The following is an 8,670-nucleotide window of genomic DNA, read 5'->3' as shown; positions in this document are numbered from 1 at the left end:
AGATTATATTTATTTGAGAGAGAGCACAAGTAGGGGTTGGGAGGGAGAGGGAGAAGCAGACTCCCCACTGAGCAAGGTACCCAACTCGGGTCTAGATCCCAAGACCCTGGGATCATGACCTTAGCCAAAGGCAGACACTTCACCAACTAAGCCACCCAGGTGCCCCTCGTTGTAGTTTTGATTTTGCATTTTGTAGTGATTAGCGATGTTGAATCTTTTCATGTGCTTATTGGTCATTTGTGTATCTTCTTTGGATAAATGTCTATTCAAGTCCTTTGCCCACTTTTTAATTGAATTTTTTGTTGTTGAGTTTTAGGAGTTCTCTGTATATTTGGGATATTGATTGCTTATCAGATAGGTGATTTGCAAATATTTTCATTTTGTAAGTTTACTCTGCTGATAATGTTTTTTGATGCACCAAGTTTTAAATTTTTCATGAAGTCGAATTTGTTTTTCTTTGTTGCTTTTGATGTTGTATCCAAGTAATCATTTCAGATACAGTGTTGGGAAGCTTTTCTCCTGTTTTCTTTTCAATTTTATAGTTTTAGGTCTTACATTTAGGTCCTGGATCCACTTTGAGTTAATTTTTGTGTATGGTGTTACGTAAGTGTCCAACTTCATTCTTTTGCATGTAGATATCCAGCTTTTCCAGCATTTGTTGGAGACTCTTTTCCCTAGTGAATGGTCCTGATACCCTTCTCGGAATTCATTTGGTTATACATGCAAGGGTTTATTTCTGGATTCTGCTCAGTTCTGTCTGTGTGTCTGTCTTTCTCCCACTACCACACTGTTTTGATTACTGTAGCCTTTTAGTAACTTTTAAGTAAGGAGGAGTGAGTCTTCCAGCTTTGTTTTTGTTTTTCAGGATTATTTTGGCTCTTCAGGGTCCCTTGAGATTCTGTATGAATTTTAGGATGGGTTTTTCTCTTTTGCAAAAAATACTAGGATTTTGATAGGGATTGTATTAAATCCATAGCTTGCTTTGGGTAATATTGACAATGACACTAAATCTTTTTTTTTTTTTTAATATTTTATTTATTTTTTCAACAGAGAGAGATCACAAGAAGTCAGAGAGGCAGGCAGAGAGAGAGAGAGGAGGAAACAGGCTCCCCGCCAAGGAGAGAGCCCGATGTGGGGCTCGATCCCAGGACCCTGGGACCATGACCTGAGCCGAAGGCAGAGGCTTTAACCCTCTGAGCCACCCAGGGGCCCCGACACTAAATCTTTTAAACCATGAACACAGGATATCTTTTTGTGTTTATGTCTTCTTTAGTTTCTTTTAGCAATATTTTGTAATTTCCACTGTACAAGTCTTTCACCTCCTTGGTTAATTCCCAAGTTGGTGGTTTTTGTTTTTTAATACATGAAGCTGTCTGTTTTTAATTTTTTTTTAAGTTTATTTATTTATTTATTTATTTTTTAGTAATCTCTACACCCAGTGTGGGTTTTGAACTAACAACCCCGAGATGAAGAGTCACATGCTCTACCATTTGAGCCAGCCAGTGCCCCTGGGTTTTTTTTTTAAATGTTAATTTAAGTAGAATTGGTATTGTAATCTCCTTTTTGTATTGTGCATTATTAGTCTTGCAGCATTTTGAGTTAAAAATACCAGCTGTAGGGCTCAAATATAAGATTCTCCTCAAAAGAGAAAGTACATTGCCTTGTACTCTCAAAATTGGAAGGAAGGGATTTGGCATTTGAGCAAGATCCTTCTTATTCTTTGTGTTAAAGGGCAAATCTTTATCCAAGCAGCATTTTCTTAAACTACTTACTCACCAGTCACAATGGAAAAACAACCTGGAGTCCTTCCAGCAAGATCCCATGCTGTGTGTGTCCTGTGTCAGGTTGTTTCATTGTGCACACAAGCTTTTCTGAGTTTTTTAAGTCCAAAACGGAATTCCTTGCGTGTATATTTTTTTGAGAATCAGAGAGGGCAATTGGAAATGCCAGAGAAGAAAACAGATTATTAATCAAGGCTTAAAGTAGGTACATGCCCTTTCATTCAAAGATCTTTTATTTGAGTGAAAACATTCAAAAATATTTTATTTCTGAGCTCTTGGTTGTAGAATGATAGGAAACCAAATTCCATTAAGTTGTATTTACCTAAAGGTAAAAAATGAGTGGCAGAGAATACTTAATTGTGTTTGTTGGAAAACATTGCCTTCATATCCTTACAGAATATCGAAAGCCTTCGTTTCTATCAGATACCCGTAAATAGCTTTTGGGCAAGCAACCTTGCCTTTTGCCTTTGTCTGCTTGGTCAGTGTTCTCCCTGTATTGCTTTTTTGAGAACTTTTTTTTTTTTTTTTAAATGAACTATTGAAAGCAAGGAGCCAGCTCCAAGACCCCTGTTTTTTAAGCAGTTCGAATAAGCACAAATAGGACTGTATCTTTCTTTTTATTATTTTTAAGATTTTATTTATTTGAGAGACAGACCGAGCATGAGGAGGGGATAGAGGGAGAGGGACAAGCAGACTCCCTGCTGAGTGGGGAGCCAGGTGGGCACGGGGCTTGATCCCAGGACTCTGAGATCATGATCTGAGTCAAATCAGACGCTTAACCAGTTGAACCACCTGGGTGCCCCAGGACTGCATCTTTTGGGCCAACTAGGTTGGTGCAGAACTGAGTTTGGGAGGCAGGAGGGACAAAGCTGTGAGGTTCTTTGCAACTGATGATTAAACAGAGGGCAAGTTACTTGCTTCCTCAAAACAGCATTATTTGTTCCCCTTGCCCCTTCTTTCCTACACTCTGGTAAGTGGGACTACTAACCCCTTTGGCCTGTGCTTCTTGACCCTGAGTGCTTAACTCGGCACAAAAGGGAAACCACTGAGTGCTTTGGCAGCTGCGTTTTTCATTTAGTGTTTTTGAATAGGTAATTGCTGTTGTTCAGAATTCAAAAGGTATGAAAAATTCATAATGAAAAATCTTCCCCAGTTATATAGTACCCCTACCCAAAGGCAACCAGTATTTTGAATATCCTAGAGATAACTCTGTGCCCATACACACATTTTCTTTGTGCTTTTTAGAAAAAATTTTTTTAACTTTATTTATTTGACAGAGAGAGAGAGAGAGAGCACAAGTAGGGGGAGTAGCAGGCAAAGGGAGAGGGAGAAGCGGGCTCCCTGCTAAGCAAGGAGCTGGATTTGGAGCTCCATCCCAGGATTCTGGGATCATGACCTGAGCTGAAGGCAGATGCTTAACCACCTGAGCCACCCAGGTTCCCCTTGTCCTTTTTTAAACAAATGGTAGCAAGTTATGCACATAATTTCTGCATTTTGCTTTCTTCACTTAACTGTATTTTCAGCAATGTTCCAAATCAGGCACATGACGCAGTTGGAGCCAGTGAGTGAGACTTAGAATCCTAGAAGAGAGGAATAATGTTTCCTCTGGATTTAAGGCAAAGGAGGTTTAAGTTCTATAGGTACTAAAGACGTGTTTTATTCATTTGATTAAGCAACCATGTTACTAACGTAATATAAAGGTATATATTCAGTAGATGAAAAGGAACAGTCATTTAGAAAAACTGCTCTCTGGTAACCTGAGCTTCCACATCAACTTTTATTTTTTATTTATTTATTTATTTTTTTTTTTTTTTAAAGATTTTATTTCTTTATTTGACAGACATAGATCACAAGTAGGCAGAGAGGCAGGCAGAGAGAGAGAGGGGAGGAAGCAGGCTCCCTGCTGAGCAGAGAGCCTGATGTGGGGCTCGATCCCAGGACCCTGGGATCATGACCTGAGCCGAAGGCAGAGGCTTTAACCCACTGAGCCACCCAGGCGCCCCCCACATCAACTTTTATAAAACTAGTCCTGTTCTTTGACTTTAAAGTTGTATAAGCCAATAAATTCCCTTTTCCCTAAACCAGTGCCAGTTGGGTTTTTGTCACTTCCAATAAAAAAGAGGCCCCATTGAATAACAAGTACATCAAAGTTGTGTCATTTTACGTCTTAGGAAACAGGCTTCGAAGAGTGAAGTAACCTACCTAGGATCAAACATCTAAGTATTAGAAACAGAATTTTTTTAAAAGAGTTTTTATTTATTTGAGAGAGAATGAGTGAGTGAGTGAGAAAGAGACCACAGGCAAGGGGAGGTGCAGAGGGAGTGGAAGAAGCTTAACCAACTGAGTCACCCAGGCACCTCTGGGTCACATTTCCTCAGTTCTTTGCATGTCTTACAGTTTGATAGTGTATTTCAGATACTGTTTATGTAAAAGAATAATTTCTTATTAAAGAAACAATAAAAAGGAAATAAACATAGAACAAATAAAATATAATACTTGTTTTATAGAAACCCTTTTCTCTAACCATCAGAGGGATGCATCATTCAGATTGGTCTTATAGTAGGGTTAGAGCTGAATTGTGGCTTTAAATTGATTTCACCTGTGATTAACCCAACTCCCAACCTTCCTAGATGTTGTCTTTTTGATCTTGTCAGAATTTGAGCTGGGAAGAATTTGGGTTGGTTGCATTTCTAGATATTCTTGGTTCACCTTTGGCATCAACTCTGACAGGGTCCCAGAATGTAATCACCCCCAAGAATGTGCACAGCTACATTATTTATATGTAGGGGAAGGCAGCAGCTGACTTCCCCTTAACCCTGCAATATCTCCTTACCAATGGCAGACCTACCCATACCCACACTAGGAGATCTGCACCTGCTCCCCAGACTAGAAGCTGACCAGTTCTGTTACCTATATATTTTTTTGGAGTTCAGTTCAAGGCTTCCTTGTATATACCTTTTTTTTTTTTTTTAAGATTTTATTTAATTTGACAGAGATCACAGGTAGGCAGAGAGGCAGGCAGAGAGAGAGGAAGGGAAGCAGGCTCGCTGCTGAGGAGACAGCCGATGTGGGACTCGATCCCAGGACCCCGGGATCATGACCTGAGCTGAAGGCAGAGGCTTTAACCCACTGAGCCACCCAGGCGCCTGTATATACCATTTTTTAATTAGCACCATGGAAAACCTTGAATTTTTGTCTGGGTTTTTCTTAGCACATTAGCAAAAGGTCAACTAGAAGTGGAAACCTAGACTTCGATTCAAATTCTACTTTCAGAGCACCTGGGTGGCTCAGTTGGTTAAGTATCTGCCTTCAACTCAGGTCATGATCCCAGTGTCCCAGGATCTAGCCCCACATCAGGCTCCGTACTCCCTGAAAAAAACAAAACACTTAGGAATAAATTTAGTAAAAGTATAAAACTTAACTCTTAAAACATGGGTGAAAGAAATTAAAATCTGTAAAATGGAGAGACATGTTCGTGGATCAGAAGATACTATTGTGAAGATGGCATTACTTCCCTAATTGATCTACAGATTTAACATAATCCCTATCAGAATCCCAGCTAGCTTCTTTGTAGAAGTTGACAAACTGGATCTTAAAATTCTTATGGAATTATAAAGGACCCAGAATAGCAGAGCAATCTTGAAAATGAAGAACAAAGAGGAGGGCTCTCACTTCGTGATTTCAAAAATACTACAAAGCATTAGTAATGTAGATAGTGTGATACTGGCATAAGTGTAGACATACATGGATCAGTGGAACAGAATTGAGAGTCCAGAAGTAAACCCATATATTTATTGGTCAATTGATTTTTGACATTGGATAAAATTAAATTTCCACAGGTCCAAAGAGATCAGCCAGTAATATGGCTACCTGACAGAATAAAAGAAACACTCTTGAGAAGATAATAATAGAAGCCAGAGTCTCTACTACTTTTATCACTCTCAATATTCAGTATATAGTAGACATGTATACTGTAAACAGGAAATGTGACCCATAGTAAGGGGAAAAAGCAGTCAACAGAAATAGACCCCAAGATGACTCAGGAATTCAGTTAGCAGACATGTTAAAAATATGTTCATGGGGTGCCTGGGTGGCTCAGTCAGTTAAGTGATTGACTCTTGATTTCAGTTCAGATCATGATCTCAGGGTCGTGAGATCGAGCCCTGTGTTGCGCTCCACAGTCAGCAGAGTCTGCTTGAGATTCTCTCCATCTCCTTTAGGCCTTTCCCTTCTTGCTCTCTCTGTCTCTCTCAAATAAATCTTAAAAAAAAAAAAAAATGTTCATGTACTGTAATACATGAAGAAATAGGGTATCTTAGAAGAGAAATGAAAACATGGGAAAGCAAATGAAATTTTAGAACTGAAAACTACCATATCTAAAATGAAAAATTCATTAGGGGTGCCTGAGTGGCTTAGTCAGTTGAGCCACTGACTTGATTTTGGCTCAGGTCATGATCTCAGGATCATGAGTTCAAGCCCCACATCAAGCTCTTTGCTCAAGGTGGAGTCTTCTTGAGATTGTCCCCCTCTTCCTCTGACCCTCCCCTTCCTCCCCTTTCTCCCTCTCAATGGATGAATTTTAAAATTTTTAAAATGAAAAATTCACTAGATGGGCTTAACAACAAATCAGAGACAGAATAAGGTTCAGTGACACTGAAGATCAAAGAGGTTTAATTACAAAGAGAGCATAAAAGCCAATAGAAGGAATCTCAAAAGCAAGTGTTTGAAAGAAGTCGGACACAAGAGACTGCATATACTGTATGATTCCATTCACAGGAATTTTAAGACCAGACAAAGTAATCTCCAGTAATAGAAAACAAAGCAGTAAGTGCCTATGAGGGACAATTGGACGGGAATTGAACAGGAGAGGACATGAGGACTTTTGAGGGTGGCAGAAAGGTTCTTTTTCTTGACTGTAGTGGTGATTACATGGATGCATACAGTCATCAGAACTCAGGAAACTGCACTTAAGAGCTGTGTGTTTCATTATATGTGTAAGATTAACCTACCAGAAGGCAAGAAAAAAGGAACAGGAACAAAAACAGGTAAAATAGACAAGTGGCAAAGTGGTGTACTTAAACCCAGCCAGACTGATACTTACAAAATGGTAAATACATGAGTAAATGTAAGAGGTAGCTTTTTTGCTTCTCTGAATGTCTCTGAAAACTGCAAAATGATGATAAAAATTAAAGATAACTGTGGTAGGCTGCTTCTAAAATGACTCCCAGTGATCTCCGTCCCCCGATATTCATGTTCTCTGTAATCCCCTTTTATGGTGTTAAGCCTGACTTTGTGACTTGTGTCTAACAGATACAGTATGTCAAAGGGGACAGGATGCATAGGACTGTTATTTCCACTTTGCTGGCTCGCTCTCTCCCTCACTCACTCTGCTCACTTGCTCACTTTGAAGAAGCAAGATGCCTTGGACTTTGACAGCTACCCCCACCACCCATCCAGCAGCCGTGAAGTAACCCTCATCCATGCAGAGGAGGGTTTTGGAGATGAGGAAACTGATGAAAGAGGTTCTTTTTTTTTTTTTTAAAGATTTTATTTATTTATTTGACAGAGACACAACGAGAGAGGGAACACAAGCAGGGGGGTGGGAGAGGGAGAAGCAGGCTTCCCACCGAGCAGAGAGCCTGATGTGGGGCTCCATCCCAGGACCCTGGGAACATGACCTGAGCTGAAGGCAGACACCCAACTGACTGAGGCACCCAGGGGGCCTGAAAGAGTTTCTTTAAAACCTATGTGTGGGGGGCACCTGGGTGACTCAGTTGGTTAAGCAACTGCCTTCAGCTCAGGTCATGATCCTGGAGTCCGGGGATCAAGTCCCACATCAGGCTCCCTGCTCGGCTTCTCCCTCCCTGCTCTGCTTCTCCCTCTGACCTCTCCCCTCTCATGCTCTCTCTCTCATTTTCTCTCTCTCTCAAATAAATAAATGAAATCTTTAAAAAACAAAACAAAACAAAACACCAACCTATATGTGAGGAACACCTGGGTGGCTCCATCAGTTGGGTGTTTGTCTTTGGCTCAGGTCATGGTCCCAGGGTCCTGGGATCAAGCCCCACATCAGGCTCCTTGCTCAGTGGAGAGCCTGCTTCTCCCTCTTCCTCTGCCACTCCTCCTGCTTGTGCACACACTCTCTCTCTCAAATAAATAAAATTTTAAAAACCTATACATGAAGTTCTAGGCAGACCCCAGAATGACCCACAGGTCAAAATGAATATAGTTTGTATGGCAAATATTTGGGAACTGACTACAGTGCAGGTTTTCAGATTGGTCTCTGGTAGCACACACAAGAAGCAGACCAGAATAGCACTGCAGGCACTCTGGAAATTAAATTGTCTTGGGAATGACAGCTCTCAAAATTAAACCAGGACCTGGGCACTAAACTAACTAGTGTGACTTCCAGCCAAAATAGATTTAGGTAGGATCCAGAGTCTCATAACCTAATACACAAAATGTCCACGTTTCAATAGATAATCACTTATCATGCCAAGAACTAGGAACTTGAATGATCTGTGATCTCAACACAAAGATAACTCAGATGTTGGAATTATCTGACAAAGATTTTAAAGCAGTCATCATAAAAATACTTCAGTGAGCAATTACAAACACTTGAAATAAAATAAAAATCTCAGCAAGTAGAAAAACATGGGAACCAATCAGAAATTACTGAGCTGAAAAGTAGAACTCACTGGATGGGCTCAGTATCCAAATGACAGAAGACACAGTGAATTTACTAGTAGTACAGTTCTAGAAAATGTAAGAGAGTATATATATATGATCTTAGGTTGACAAAGGTGTCTTACAAAGAACGCAGAAGCCACTGACCATTAAGAGAAATTGATAAGTTGGATTTTATTAAATTACAATTTCTGTTCATGAG

The sequence above is a fragment of the Martes martes genome (assembly GCF_963455335.1).
Source record: "Martes martes genome assembly, chromosome: 4".
In the NCBI taxonomy this organism is placed as follows: domain Eukaryota; kingdom Metazoa; phylum Chordata; class Mammalia; order Carnivora; family Mustelidae; genus Martes; species Martes martes.
The sequence above is the reverse complement of the archived record's forward strand: the minus strand, read 5'-3'. Positions refer to the sequence as shown.